The 15,212-nt window shown below is 44.1% G+C and overlaps 1 long non-coding RNA gene across 1 annotated transcript; it reads right to left on the bottom strand.

Annotated features, from left to right (window-relative positions):
• Positions 1–523: 523 nt before the first annotated feature.
• On the bottom strand, positions 524–14,496 carry LOC311625998. Its single transcript, XR_014795607.1, has 3 exons — positions 13,751–14,496; positions 3,852–3,991; positions 524–2,359 (listed from the first exon to the last, which is right to left on the bottom strand). It is a non-coding gene; the product is annotated as an uncharacterized lncRNA (long non-coding RNA).
• Positions 14,497–15,212: the final 716 nt, after the last annotated feature.

Raw genomic sequence — 15,212 nt, 5'->3', positions numbered from 1 at the left:
ATAATCAGGTCTATTATTTTAGGTGAAAAAGACAACAGGCTCATTTAAGGTAAAGATTGACCTTAGTTAGGGAAAAAATACTGGCCTAGGACATGACTACCTGCCATGAACTGCTCTTGTTAGAAAGCTTTAATTTCATACCACCCTGTGTGGTTACTTTAGGTCTCTGAGTTTGTAAGGCCACCATGTAGGCCTCCTTGAGCTTGTCAGGTTTAGTATGTGGCTACCTTTTCATTCACACCATCATAATGGTTTTCACGTGGCTTAGCCTGGTGCCTGCCTGGGAGCTCTGTTGGTGTGCCTCAGGACACCCCTGCCTCTACTCCAGAGGCACATGTCCAGCTCTCAGAGAAACTTTGTTAGACTGTGGAACTGGGAGGCATAGAGAAGCTGGCCAGCCCCCTGCCCCTGACAGCACCCTGCCCCTGACTGCCGATTTGCACCAAGGTGCTGTATTTAAGGAGATAGGCCGAATTATTTGATCCCATAGTTTGTATTTAGAATAAAAATACAGAGAAGGTGATCATTTATTAAATAGGTTTTATTGAACACCAATTTAGTTTCCAGAACATCTCAGATCCATTGTCAAAGATAAAAAGTCTTACAAGCATATTATGTACCCAGCCCTAGTTTTAGACCTTTACATGTATTTTCACTTCATTCTCATGAAAGACCTGTGAGGTAGATACTATTGTTAATATCCTCATTCTACATATCAGGAAACTCAGGCCCAAAGAGGTCAAGCAAGTTGCCCAAGTGGCACAGCTGGTTGGAGTCTGGGGAGCTGGGATCCCACATAGTCAGGCTCCAGTGCCTGTGTCTAAGCTTCACAGCTCAGGAGGACATGACTAAAGACCAGCATTTCAGCAGTGCTCACAAATGAAGGCTTTCTTGGCAGGATATTTCTTTAAGATGATACTGAAGCATTTATTTTTAGTAAAATGGATTACATACTAGTAACACATACAACTATGAATGCATGCTGCTGGATAGTAGAATTAGTAGTTAGAGCATAAAAATACCCTATAATGAGGTTTTATTTATTTTTAGTTTAGTTTTTGTTTGTTTGTTTGTTTTGTCTTCACTTTTCTAGTGTCTATGAACACAAACTTGGCCTTGAATTGTAGCCACATACAATAGCAAAACAACAGCTACCATTTATTGAGGGATTATATAGTTAGCTCTGTATACGCATTATCTTTTTAAGTACCTAAATCAACTTTAAGTATCGTTGTTATTTTACAGAAGAGGAAACTTAAGTTTATACAATGTGAACTGAGAGTTGGAGAAGACATATCAGAGCTAATAAATGAGAAGGGCAGGATTCAAACCCAGATCTCCCTGACTCCAAGGCATGTGCAGAGAGCACCACACCCTCTGTAGACTTGGTGGACTCTGGCATCATGAGACCACATTATGTCAGAATCCAGCATGTGAAAACACATACCTCTGAATTCAAACAAGTGTTATTGAGCACTAGCTAAATTTTGGGCATACTCCTTGGTATACTGTCAAAGATACACCATTTTGAAAGAGAGATTGAAAGGACAGGTCAGGATTCCCCCTTAATAATAGGCAAGAATTATGGAGAGCTTCTTAACTCCTTAACATGTGTCCTCCTTTCAGTCTACACAAAATCCTATGTGATAGGTGCTATGATTGTTATCACCATTCTACCGACCAGGAAACTGAGTCCCATGTATATTGCTTAGTGAATAGATATCTTGGGCTGCAAGGGTCAATAAAGCCTTGGTGGTACACAATGTGCCAGGCATATATGATGTGCTCTGTAAAAAGCATTATGTTTGTAACTAGCCATGCTCTGACTTGCAGTTCCATTTAATTGTGCCGAATTCATACATCCAATTTCTTAACTTTAATAGCCTGTTAGCCCCTTGTGAGCAGAAGTCCTATCTCTGAGGTCTCACACTATTACCCTGGCTGGACCAGAGCTGGCAAAAATTCTCTCCTCAGAATCTTTACTGACTGTGTGTTTCAGGAGCATGAGAGTGGGTCTAGTTTTGGGTGTAAAGTCACAGAACTCTGTGTGTCAAGTGTGAAAATATTGCTGACTTTAGAACCAAGAGCTCCTTTTTCCTCTCTTCCTGAGAACATATGATAAAATCAGAGTCGCTTTCTTAAGGGCAGCGTTAGGCTATAATTTCAGCCACAGGCGGATCTCTTCTGTTCCTCCAAGGACTGGGCATGGCCAGCCCTGCTGTAGCTGGTTGAAGGGGACCAAACCTCTCAGGAAGACGGACTTGGTTCCGTTTGACCAGCCAGAGCAGGAGGCAGCTCCATTGGGAGTGGCTGCAGGCAACCTCTAGTGTGAGGATTCCTTGGTATCATTGGTCCACGCCTGCAACACAGAGAGAACCAGCATTAGCATGAATCAGATCCCAGTGGATTCTTTGCCCAAAACATCCCCTCACGGGATTGGTGAAAACCATACATAATTTTTATTTTGAATTGCATAACTTTGTTTTATTTCCTTTCTTTGATCCTTATTCTTTTTTCAAATATAAACATTGTAAAGAACTAAAAAGTTATAGAAAATTGTAGAATACAAAAATTTCTCATAATTCTCTCTCCTCCCATCTTCCAAAATAAATGTAACATTTTGGTTTAAATTCTTTAAATACCTTACATTTTAATTATTATAATAAATTTAAAATTATGGTTTTTTTATTCAAATAGGATACATATATAGAAGAATATGTGTAATACATATGTAAGTTGTGACACATAATGATAAAACCAATATTCATAAACAATCATCTACTTAGAAAGAGAACCTTACCAATATTATGAGGCTTTTGAATGCTTTTACCAATTTAGTTCTTTAATTTCTCCTCAGAGGTAACTATTATTCTGAGTTCCTTTTAAAAATACAATTTTTACCATTTATGCATATATTCCCGAATAACATCTTGCTCATTTTTTAATATAATGGCATCGTACCATAGGCATTCTTTTGTGACTTGTTATTTTCACTTCAAATGATATTTATAAGCTTCCCCTACAGTGATTGGCAGCTGTAGTTTATTCATTTTTATTGTTTTGTAGTTTTCTGCTATGTGAATGCACTACATTTTACTCAGTAATTTTCTTGGCTATAAACATTGAAGTTGTTTGGTTTGACAAACAGGTGACATGGAAAACTTTGGTTCTTGTAGATTTTAAAGGAGAAATCGGGATTCCAGTGTGAAAGAACTTACAGGGTGACCTTGTAAAAGTAAAGCAACATCTGGGGGAGGAGCCAGACATTTATATTGTAACCTGCTCTTCAGGTGATTCTGACACAGCTAAAGTTTGAGAACCACTGGACTGGAGAGATACCTACTGTGTCTTCCTATTTCTGCGTGTGATCAAGGGGATAGGGAGATGACTAAGCAGGAGACTCTCCCTAGTAAGGCAGCCTGGCTATCTCATGATGTTTTTGAACAGGTACGGAAAGAGAAAGGAAGGAAGAAAGGATATTTTAAGTGATGCCAGAACTGCCCTCGGAATAGGTGTTACCTGCCCTTTTGTTTTTCCTCCCTGATGAAGAGAAGTGTAATTGAGTAGAAAGCCTGTGGTCTTGGTGTCACGCTTATGTGGGTTCAATACCACTTGCTTCCTGGCTCTTTTGCTCTTAGGAAGTTACCTAACATCTTTAAACCTCAGTTTTACGTCTGCGTAGTTGGGGAGGGCAGCCGCCTTGCCTATCCGTTGTAAGGCTTACTGAAAACAAAGGAAAGGCGGCCGACACTAAATCCCCAGTGGGCACAATGGACACCCTCAGGGGTCGGGGAGTCCTAGACACAATTCTGACAGTTTTTAAGGCCGAGGGTTTCACTCCCAACGCCAACCTTTCATTCGTGTATATCCCTTCCATCAGCGCAGTATGTTCATGTCACCTGTGAAGTTGGAAACCACTTCAGGCAAAGCAGAACTAGTATAACCAACCAGGAGGACATCTTCCAGATGGACCCCAGCTTGGGTGCTCTGTCTGGAATAAATAAGATATTCTAGAAATCAAAGAACTCAACAAGACACCGTAGAAACACCAGCTGGGTGGAAGCACACGGGATGGTGGCGGTGGGAAAGCACAGGCCCCGCCCACTGTGGCTTGGTTCAAGCATGTCCCCGCAGGATGATGTTGAGGCTTCTTTTTAATGCTGAGTCTCCTCTTTCTTGGCATGCTTCCTGCTGGCTCAGCACCAGGCATCTTACCTTCACCTTCCTTCTCCTACCAATGACGGTGTGTGTGTGTGTGTGTGTGTATGTGTGTGTGTGTGTGTCTTAAGATGGCAGTCCAGCTCTTCCTGTGGCTAACTTTTGCCCTAGCCCAGCCATCCTTCCTCAGGTTCTCCTGGGGAACAAGGGAGTAGGCAGCCATAGGGTGCAGGTCAACCACCCAGTCTGAAATCAGGATGGAAAGAGTGTGTGGGTCCAGTACGTCAGTTAGAACGTCATGACTCTTAATTTCTTCAATCAGGACATTTCTCTTCATCATCTCTTTCTTCTTCTTTACTCACATCCTGCCCTGCTCACAGAGTACACCCTCGATTTCTGAGCAAATGACATGGAATCAATCTCCAGGGTAACAAAGGGAAAACTCTCTTTAGGGCAGTTAATGGTTTAGAAAAGGGAAGGTTGTCATCAGAAAGAAGCAGAATTTTGAGGCAGCTGCCTGGTTTCTAGGCAAGAATGTTCATAAAGCAAAGACAGTAGTTTTCTTCGAAAGATAATAAGTCACCATGTGCTGATGTCAAAAATCTTATTCATTCAAAGCACAGCCGCCTAAAGCAGGGTTTCTCAGCCTTGGTGCATTGACCTTGGGGTCAGTGGAGTCTTGGCTGTGGAGAGCTGTCCTGGCACATTGTAGGATGTGCAGCAGCATCTGTGATGTGTATCCATTATATGCAAGTAGTACCCCCTGGCTGTTACAACTAGGAATGTCCCCAGACATAGCCATATATGCCCTGGGGGCAAAATCACCTCCAGTTAACCACTGATGTAAAGCTCCCAGTTTGTGTGTTCTGTCTTATAATGGCTCCATCTCTAGTAAATTCTCCCACATTCTTTCAAGTTCTCCTCATTCCTCAAAGAGTACAGGTTAGCATGTCCTTGAAGGTCAATAGGCAGCTGTGGGTGTCTGGATGAGGTAACTGGGTGCTGTCACCTGTGTTGCTGCAGCCTGGTGAGGGGTTTGGCTCATTGTACTCAGAATGCCTTCACCTCTGAGGGACAGGCACCCTTCATCTCCGGCCACTGTGCATGTATCTGCTGTCTGCTCTCTATAAATATAAACATGTGCATCCTCCCTTTGTCCTTCCCTTGCCTCCTCATCCCATGTCCTCTTTTTGCTGTGTCTCAGTTCTCTTCGATAGCCTCCTCCTTACACTTTGGATCACACCTGGTGTCTCCTTTCATGGTTCTGTTTAAGAATTTAGGGTGGACATTTAGTGTGGGCCTTTCTCTCACACACTTACACTGCAGCAGGGAAGCCACGCTGTGGACTGTGGGCAGCCAGCCTGGAGCTGGGGTTAATGAGGGAGGGAGACCCCTGTAGCCTCCTCCCTCATTCCAAAACGCTGGGGCAGGGGATGGCCTGAGCTGTGGGTGTCTGCAGTTTCTCCTTCTGCTCAGAGCTTCTCTCCCTAAGTCCACCTCCACCTCCTGCTTGGTGAGGGCCCAGCCCTTTAAGGTTGGGGCTGGGAACACGGGGGATCAGGGAGGAGAAGGAGGGAGAGAGGCTTAGCCCATTAGATGAGTGAATCCCCATTTTAGCACCTCAATCCTTCCTCCTAACGTTCTCATTCCAAGATTCTGCTTGGCCACAGGGCCAAGTGAAGAAGATGGCAGAGCAGGTCAGGGGCCTGACTCAGTGACCAGAAGCTGTGGCATCCTGGGCCCAGAGTCCCTGCCTTTCTAACTGCAGTGAGAGCCCTATGAAATGTGCAAACTGCCATGGCCACATATGATTTAAAGATAAGAAAGGGACGGATCTAAAAGAATCACAGTTCAGTTTGGTTCATATTGGACACATCTCTTTTCAGGAGCAAAATGACTGGAGGAAGGAGCTTGGAGGGCCAGGCTGGTTCTGTGAAACACCTTTAGGTGATAGGGTCTCTCCCTGCCCAGGAGGCCTGAGGTGTGAGGCTGGGACCACAGCTGCATGCAGGGTTCTGGGGCCGAGATGGGGCCTCTAGCGAAAGAAGGGCTCGTGGGAGAGCAGCCAGACAGATTTGGAGGCTCTCTCCCCGTTGGCGAGGGAGACGCCTGTGCCACGATGCCCTGGGGAGGAGGAGGGTCAAACCTGTTCTCTGGTTAGACCATGGGACCAGCGAGAGGCGCTCGCCGAAACCACACACTTCCTTACATTCCATAGCAAAGTAATCGTATGGGGATATAAAGAAGCATGTGGCCTCAGTAAGCAGTTTGGGCCCAGGCTTTGTCCACCTTCCAGATGCAGCCGGCATCTCCGCTGTGAGCCACTCTCACCTCTCTCCTCCTCCAGCTGAGAGGGTGAGACCACGAGGACCCCACCCCCCCACCCCCCAAACCATCTTGGAGGAATGGCAGTGCTTTTGGGGCCCTATTTCCGCCCACTGCTGTTTGTTCAGAAATAAACAGCGCCCAAGTTTCACCGGCTTATTTCAGTGCAGTTATAATCTCTGTTACCACTATTCATTAATTTAATAGCTGCTGCTCTGCACATTTCAGTAGGATTTTAATGTTTGAATTCCCATGAAGGGAACATTTTTTTAAAAAGAGAGGAAATTCAACAGACATATTCTGCATATGCACGGAGAACAAATCCCGCTTAGAAACAGAGCCAAGCCCTCCTGGGTTTCCTACTGTATGTCTGCTGCGCGCGTGGTGAAGCCTGCAGCTGCCGGGGCAGCATTCCAAGCGCGATTGTTCATTGTGGGAAGGATTTTGCTGTTCAGCTTCTGCTCCCCCAGCCCATCACCTGCCCTGCAAGCTGTTAAGCCAGAGCCACGGAAGAGTGAGGGACGCTGGCAGCTGTCGGGCCACTGGGGTCTGGACAGGCCACCCCAGCTAAAGGGCAGTGGGGATTTCAGCTTCGTGACCTTTAATTCACTGCCACCAAACAGGGAGTGTGACAACAGAACTGCACCCCAAAGAAGGTTTGAGGCTCATAGCACTGACAAGGGCTTAATGAAAGCTAATGATAAAAGTAATAAAAGAAGAGTGAACATTTTCAAGCTTACTGTCTATGGCAGGGATCACTTTCGGTGCTTTGCATATTCAAGCTACTTACATCCACTGCTCTGTGAAGCAGCTATTATTTTTACCTGATTTTACAGATGAGGTCATAGAAATGAACAGGTTTACTTACATATATGTAAATAGTAGTTCTTAAAAAAACAACAACACCACAACTAATCAGGTTGGAGGGATGGATCAACCCTTAGCGAAAGGTGTAGAGTGTGAGAGTTGAGAAGGAAGGAAGGAAGGGAAGAGAACACTGTGGGGTTTATCCTGACATCTATTCCTCTGCAGCTGTGCCCTAAGGGTGCCCTAGGTGGTGATGGCTTAGACACCACACTTTTTCTCAGGAAACTAGGGAAATGTTCTTGGGACTGTAGTCAAATCTGACTTTTGGAACCATCTAGTAGCTCATTTAATCTAATCCAACTGCTAAATCAGCTTCTGTGAAAATGCAGACCTCCCGATTGTCAAATGCAAGCCTCAGGTCAGTGAGGCTGTGGGGCTGCTTTTCCTCTTCCACACCCGGGGGCTGTGATCTATCAAAAGTGAAGGCTGATGGGAAGGGAGGCGGTGTGCCAAGGAGAAGATGTGGCAGAGCCTCTGAGAAGGTGAGAATGTCTTATCTCTTCCAGTGAACCGGGGGACTTAGTTGCTGAGTAAAGGTTAGCTGGTTAAATCTGTCAGAACAAGATCTCCAAAGTGGCATGTGAGTTTCAGAAATGAGGGTTTGCTTAGACAAGAGAGACATCCCCTCCCCCAAATTATTTGGTCCAGAGAGCTAGAAAGAGCCAGCTTCCAGAAAGTGATCAATTCATGTGAGAATACAAAAGAAACAAACAAACAAAAAAGTGCTACAAGATAACTAAGACAGTGGATACCATTCCAGGAGACTGCACCCATCATTTGTGTGTGAATGTTTTTGTCTTTCTGTCAGATCCGACCTCATATGGTCAAAGGTCACTTAAAAGTGTGCTTCAAAAGGTCATTTAAAAGTTTTCTTTAAAATCTTCGGGGAAGGAAAATGGGAGAGAGAGAGAGAGAGAAAGAGGGAGAGAGAGAGAGAGAGAGAGAGAGGGAGGAGGATGGAAGGAAGGAGAAAAGGAAGGAAGGAAGGAGGAAGGAAAGAAAGAAAGAAAGAATAAAAAGGAAGGAAGGAAAACTTTTAATAACAAATAGCTTGATTGCTTTGAGTCTCCTACTTTCTCTGGTCATCTAACTCAAGATGCCAGGAAGGAAATATAGGGGACAGATTAGAAAATGGAATGAGAGGTAGGCCGGAAAGAAAATACACACACACACACACAAACAACAACAACAACAACAACAACAACAACAAATAAACCCAACTACAGCGACATCAAATATTTCAGACCGGGTATAAATAAAAAGGAAAACTCTAGGAGGGGGAATATAAAGACATGTTCTTCTGAGCTTTGTATAAGACCAAGGGCATTCATCGCCATTGGATGTAAGTTTTTACAGATTATTTATTTAGTTTCTTACCTACCCAAATCTTCTGAATGGGGCAGGTGGTGTTACTAGGAAGAGTGGGAAGGTATGAGGTGTCACCTGGCCACTTGTGTGCTGTGTGGTATTGGCAAGATCATCACCTTTCTTTTCCTCATTCCTGTGGTGGTTGTGCAACCAGGCTGCCTTCCAGAGGGTGAGTTGAAGATTAATGAGGTAACACTCATGCGAGGACCATGACTTTCTTAGGAGAACAGGCCGATGGCAATACAAAATGTCATTCAACACGTTATTGAAAACAAGATTTATTTGTCCTTCTCTTTGCCCTGTAGTCAGACAATTTTTCAAAACTCTTAATTAATAAATTGTCCTTTCCCTTATTCCTGAGAAGCAAGGACCATTTAAAAGAATTCAGAAGTAACAGTAAAGGTACAATCACGTGCATAAACAGCCAGCACTATTCTTTTCCTATTTCTTTCACTGAGCAGGGAAGGATTTGAACATAAATGACTCAGACACAATATCATAGAGAGATGAGAATGTGATTTTTCCATTAGTGGTCCTCAGAAAGTGGTCCTCTCTAATTAGGGGAAAACCAAGGATGGTTAAGACAGGGAGAAGTCTGAATTATAGGCCAACAATACCATCTTCAAGGTTATTGGCAGCAGAAGGGTGTAGGGGGGAAGAGCTCAGCTTGGGCATCTGTGCATTCTAGCTTGTGACCTTGAGCTGACTACTTAGCCTCCCTGAGCCTGTTTCCTCACCTATAAAGTGAGAATAATGTTTACTCAGTTTGAGGCTTTAAGGACATAGATTAATGTATGTTGCTGTGAACACAGTATTAAAAGTCTAATAAATGGTCTCTGCTACTATTATTACTGTTATTTAATGTATATTTAATATTGATTATTATTAATACAGCAACTGAAACTACTCATTGCATGGAAGTCCTTATATTTGATCTATAGTTTCATTCACATGACAATTGTTATTCAGGGGTGGTTCTAAAATATGTGGAAAAGCTTAGATTGTATAAAGAAATACATTTTAAGAAAACCATTTTTACTAGTTTAGTATGTTTGCAAAGGATTTCCTAAGGAAAAGGATTCATCAGTATCCTTTCTGATAAGAATCATTAAAAGTTTTGAATATCTGGGGCCCAGTCTCAATTTCAGGGCCTTTATAAAAAAATATATATATGGTGAGATACTCAGACTGTCTCTTTTGTGACCACTAGACTTTGCTTCTGATGACAGACCTGACCTTACTCAGCCAGCCCTTTGCTGGGTAAAAAGAGGAATCCAGAGCTTTTTGCAGAAAATCACCTGAATCTTGCTCTCTGAATTTCTATCATAGGCAATTTAGGTCTCCTAGTCCCTTTCCTGACCCACAGTCAGACTTGGTGTAGACGCAGATGTGTAGACCACTCCTCCTGCAGACTAGCAGGGCCCTAATCCCCATAAAAGTATGCAATTCTGATTACATTTTAAGAAACTATTATCTATTGTTTTAAACAAATCTGAGCATATGTAACCTTATGCACTGTTATCTCGCTGGTGTTCTCTGAAACAGGCTATTCTGGGGCTCAACAGATACAAGCCAGATTATGTGGGGCTTACCCTTGTCTGGCTGAGGAGATAGGAAATAAAGCAACGGCCCCTCCTTTTAAGGCAAGCTTGGGGTAGTATATCGGGAGAGGACCTTAATTTTCCTAAGGCTCAGCCAGAACATCTTGCTATTTTTAGAGGACTGGCCAGTTCTGAATGTTGATTCAATCATAGGCATGAGTCCCATTTTAACTCCCCAGGAGTAGCCAAGAGCAAGGCAGCTCCAAGAGCCCGTCTCCCCCGCCCGCCCCCCCCCCCCCCCCCCCCCCGCAGCATCCTGCCGCCTTGCTCAGAAGAGGGGAGTATTGGTGGCATTTTGTCATCCCTGATGTTGTTGCCTGCCCCTCATCAGAGCTGGAGAGCTGGAGCTGGGACTTCAAGGGAGGAAGGGGAAAGGAGATGGAGCCAACATTGTACTAAGCCATATGCTTATTTACACTGCCAGCAATTCTGTGAAGTCCCTTTTATTATGGATGAAACCGTCTCCAGCAGGTTAACTAATTTGGAGAACTGGAGTGGTTAAGAAACTCACCCACTCACACAGCTAGTATGGCTGACCTATGACCTGAAGCATTTCTCTAACCCAATTCACTCTAATACACTCCGTTTCCCAAACTTGCCCGATCCTTAGTGCCACAAAGGCACTTATTAAAACTCCTCTCCCATATACCCCATTCCAGGGCCATGGAACTGAAATCTCTGTGGGATTGGCCCGGTAATCTACACTTTTAACAAGCACTCCCACGTGACTTCCATCTATGCTCAGCAAATTTGGGGGAAACAACAGCTCTAGGAGAGTGGCTCTCAAACTTGAGTGAATATTAGAATCAGAAGGGAACTTGTTAAAATGAAGATTTTTCTGACTTGCTCTCAAAGATACTGAAATAGCCACCTGGGCCAGGCCCCAGGAATTTGCATTTGTGCAACCATTCTCCATGTATTCCATTACCAGTGAGCAGAGGACTTCGAAAAGCATTGCTCTAATAATAAGCAAGACAGATAAATCTGAATGTTCAATTAATGAAATCGATACTGGGAAAGACCTATTTTACAACAGTCTAAGAGAAATGATTAATTTGGGTTATAAGAGGAATTTTAGCAATCATGGTAACAAATGGGCGATCCTTCTCCACACACAAACAGTTCACGTATTAGTAACAGAAAGGGGAGCAGGCACTCTTGTCCACCCCTGACTGCTAACGTCTTATCTTTGCAATGTTCCCTGAGCTCATCTTCTGCCTGGAAAGCTCTTTTCCTTCTGCCCATCTTCATTGGTTATAATTATTCTCTTTAAGGATCAGTTCAAAAGACACTTTCTCCACTAAGTTGTCTCCCACTTGTAGCTCTTCCTCTTCTTAGCTCCTGTTGTTTGTACCTGTACACAGGCACAGTCACATCTCACCTGGCTGCTTGATTTCTTGGGTGCCCCTAATGCATGCATCTCCTCTCACAAGGCTGGGGTCCTGACAGCTTCATTTTTGATATCCCACACCACCTCTTGCTCTTGTAAAGCACTTTTACATAGTAAGGGTGCAGTCGATAAAGCTGCCACTACCACCATCAGCACGCTTAGCACACCTACTGTGTACAGGCACAGTTCTCAGTGCTGTAACAAGTAGCTGGCATGTAAATATTCTTTTTATACAGGTAAAGGACACAAGGCCCTGAGAGGTTGTGGTTTGGGGAAAGATCTCCTTTAGAAGCTGCAGAAGACCAGTCACACCTGTAAGGAGATCTGAGGTCTGTGGGTTCAGGAAAAAGCCCTTTTAAAAAAATACTAATTTTCCAATTCAGTACATCGGAGTCACCTGGTAGGCTTGCTAAAATACAGATTGTCAGGCCAGACCCCTGGTTCTAACAAATTCCCAGGTGGTTCTAATGCGGCTTATCTGGGGTACTATACTTGGAGAACCACTGCGCTAGTTTCTGATGCTCAGTCGTTCAAGGGCAAGAAACTGGCCCTCACACAGTGAGCTTCCTAATCATGAGGCGAGGAGGTGGAGTAAAGCCAAACAGAAACCAAGAAGGTGGCTCTTCAAGGGCGTGGTTGTAGGAGCTCTCACCTACAAGGGTGCAGAGAGGGGGAACCCTGTCTGTGGAGTTTCTAAGAGTCTTCAGCCTGAGGGGTTTACATTACAGGGAATCACCCCCTTTGGCTTCCAGTTCTTACCCATAAGACTTCGGTGGGGTTTGGTGAAAAGGGGATATAAAATGAAGTGATTGTTTTTCTTGAGAAGATAGGCCAGCAGAGGGTGCACTGACTCACATGACCTCATGTTCTATTGGCAGAGGGATCGTATTGATAATGTAATGTAAGATAACAAACATATGGAATAATGATAAAGCTCTTTAGCTCCAAAGTTTACTTTTTTCTTTTCTTTTTTCTGAACCTAGTACATTGAGTGAGAATTAAGAGTTGCTTAAGGTCCAGAGAACAAGTCAGAGAATCTGGTTCTTGTCCTAGTTTTCCAAAGAAATACATTGCAGGGGAACTTAGTTGCTGTTTTTTTTTTTTTTTTTTTTTTTTTTTTTTAAAGATATAAGACTTCACCTTGTCTTAGTGTAGGGGTGTCGAACGCAATCAGAGAAGGGGCCAAAATCTAAAATCCAGCCTAAATCGCGGGCCGAATGGTTTACTGAACAGTCATAAACTGACAATGTCATAAACTGACAGCGGAGTGCAGTGATGACAGCACGGTGCGGGCCACATTGCAAGGCCTGGCGGGCTGGATTTGGCCCGCGGGTCTTGTGTTTGACACATGTGTCTTAGTGGGAAGTCTGTGGGGTTATCTGAAGGAACCACTCCATTCAATGATTGCATATTTGAGATAAATTTCATATACACAATCAATTCCTTTGAGTTGCTCTGAAGAAAATTTAAACATGCATTCAAAATATCTTACCACAGCACTAGAAGGACAAGTCCCAAGTTCAAGGCCATATGCTGTCATCCATCCCTCCTCCAAATTCTCATCCATCCCTCCTCCAACCCTCGCTCTTCTTTAGGTAACTGACCAGCCCCTAGGTGACCATGCAAGAGCTGGAGCTGCCTTTTATTGTCCCTCTGTCTTCCACATCCACCCTTCCCCTCTGCCTTTGCCCCAAGCCCCAGCACACAGAAACAAGTCCATTGTCAATACTAGCCCACAAGTCATTCCTGATAATGTGGATAGGGGTGATTTCTCCCATTTATTTCCCCTCTTCTAGCTCTGCCTGCTGGCTCTGGATTCTAGCCGTCTTCCCGACCTGTGTGAGATGCAGAACACAGGATGTGGTGCTTCATCTGCTCCTACAGATACCACAGTACTGGCTTCCGATGACAGAAGCAGGTTCCCCCCTCCCCCAGGGATTCCCCAAAAATGCACAAAGAAAGACAGACAGATGGGCAAGGCAGGAAGAGCCAGAGGACAATTAGAGGGGAAAGCAGCACGGGGGAGCAGCTCAGTGCTTACCTGGGGAAAGTTGTGGGCAAGTCCCTCCTCCTCTGAGCGCTTTCTTCCACGGGAGGCGTGAGTTCCATTGAGGTGTTTAGAGCACGGAGTGTTAGTATGATTATTTTTTCCAGAGCTGCCAGTGTTGGCTTGCGTTTCTATGCCTTCCTGTCAGAATTCTCTCAAGGAAACAGCAGCTGGTGAGCTCAGAAATGTCAGTCAGAATCTTGGCCTAGTTTGGGGCCTTGAAGATTTTTACAGAAAGTTAAAAAGGTTTCTGGGCCAGTGTCTCCTTAGGGTTTTCCCTCTCCTGCTTCTCACCTTTTCCATCTTCTTCTTTTCTTTTCATTTTTGCCTCAGTAGCTAGTTACTTAAATTGCCTGCCTCCTTTTTCTGATGGTTCCCTCTCGGGTATGGCTATGGCTCTCTTTCTGGCTCAGCCTAACTGCTGGGTGATTTGCTAAGCATTGAACCAGCACTTGTTTTGTTCCCTTAAGTATTCCCTTTTTCTCTCTTTCCTGTCATTCTTACCTTTTTAATTGCTATTCTCTGCTCACACAGAAAAATCCTCTGTCTCTCCTTTATGTGCATCCCCTGTCCTGAGAGTCCATCATTTCTCCCTAGCTGTGGCCTGGCCGCTCACTTGTCTTTGTTCTAGCTTCACTTCCTACTGCGTCCTGTCTAGATGTGACCTCGCTTCAGATCTCCTCTTCTCTCTCCTCCCCTCCCATTCCTCGGGCAGTCTCGCTCTCTGCCTTCTCTTGTCTCTGCTCTCGAAGGCGAGCTTCCTCCTTTTTGTACTCTGTAGCCCGGTGCCCACCCCCAACACTCTCTCCCACCTGTTTGTGTCTTTTAAGGGCCTTGGTCATGTCTATGCCTTCTGTCCACCTCAATCACCACAGTGACGGGCCTCTGCAAGCTGTTAAATTACACCTCTTCAGCTGTCTCATTGCTAGATCCTTTTTCAGATAGGCAAATCTATATTAATGCTTCTGTTTATGGAATATACTGTAATAATGCATGCATTATTTTAAAGAGTAAAAACATTAATTTTTTTCAAGGGTACTTTTTTTTTTAGGTTATCTCACTATGTATTACCTAAGATACAACCCTTTTAGCTTATCTCTAACATATTTTGGTCATTTTTCAAATGGGAAGGTAGTTGTGGTGGAGTTATGGGAAACATGGCTAGTTTGAGACTTAACTAGATAGATGCTCAATAATGTATATTCAGTGAGGGCCTGCCACACCGTGGTGTGCCATATTAAGCACTGGAAATATAAAAAGTGGCTATGTTCTCTGCCTTCAGAGACTTAAACAGGTTCTTTTGGGGATAGAACCCGAGTCTGGGAAAATATATATCACAAAAAATTGCAAAATTGATAGTTCAGAAAATAAGCACTTTTGGCATTCAGAAGCAGATTGATAAGGTGGTGGACCAGATAGTAGAAGCTTCATGGAAGACGTTGGGTTTCAGCTGGAT

This window comes from Pipistrellus hanaki (genome assembly GCF_964339955.1).
Source record: "Pipistrellus hanaki genome assembly, chromosome: 7".
NCBI classification, from domain to species: Eukaryota; Metazoa; Chordata; class Mammalia; order Chiroptera; family Vespertilionidae; genus Pipistrellus; species Pipistrellus hanaki.
The sequence above is the reverse complement of the archived record's forward strand: the minus strand, read 5'-3'. Positions and strand labels throughout refer to the sequence as shown.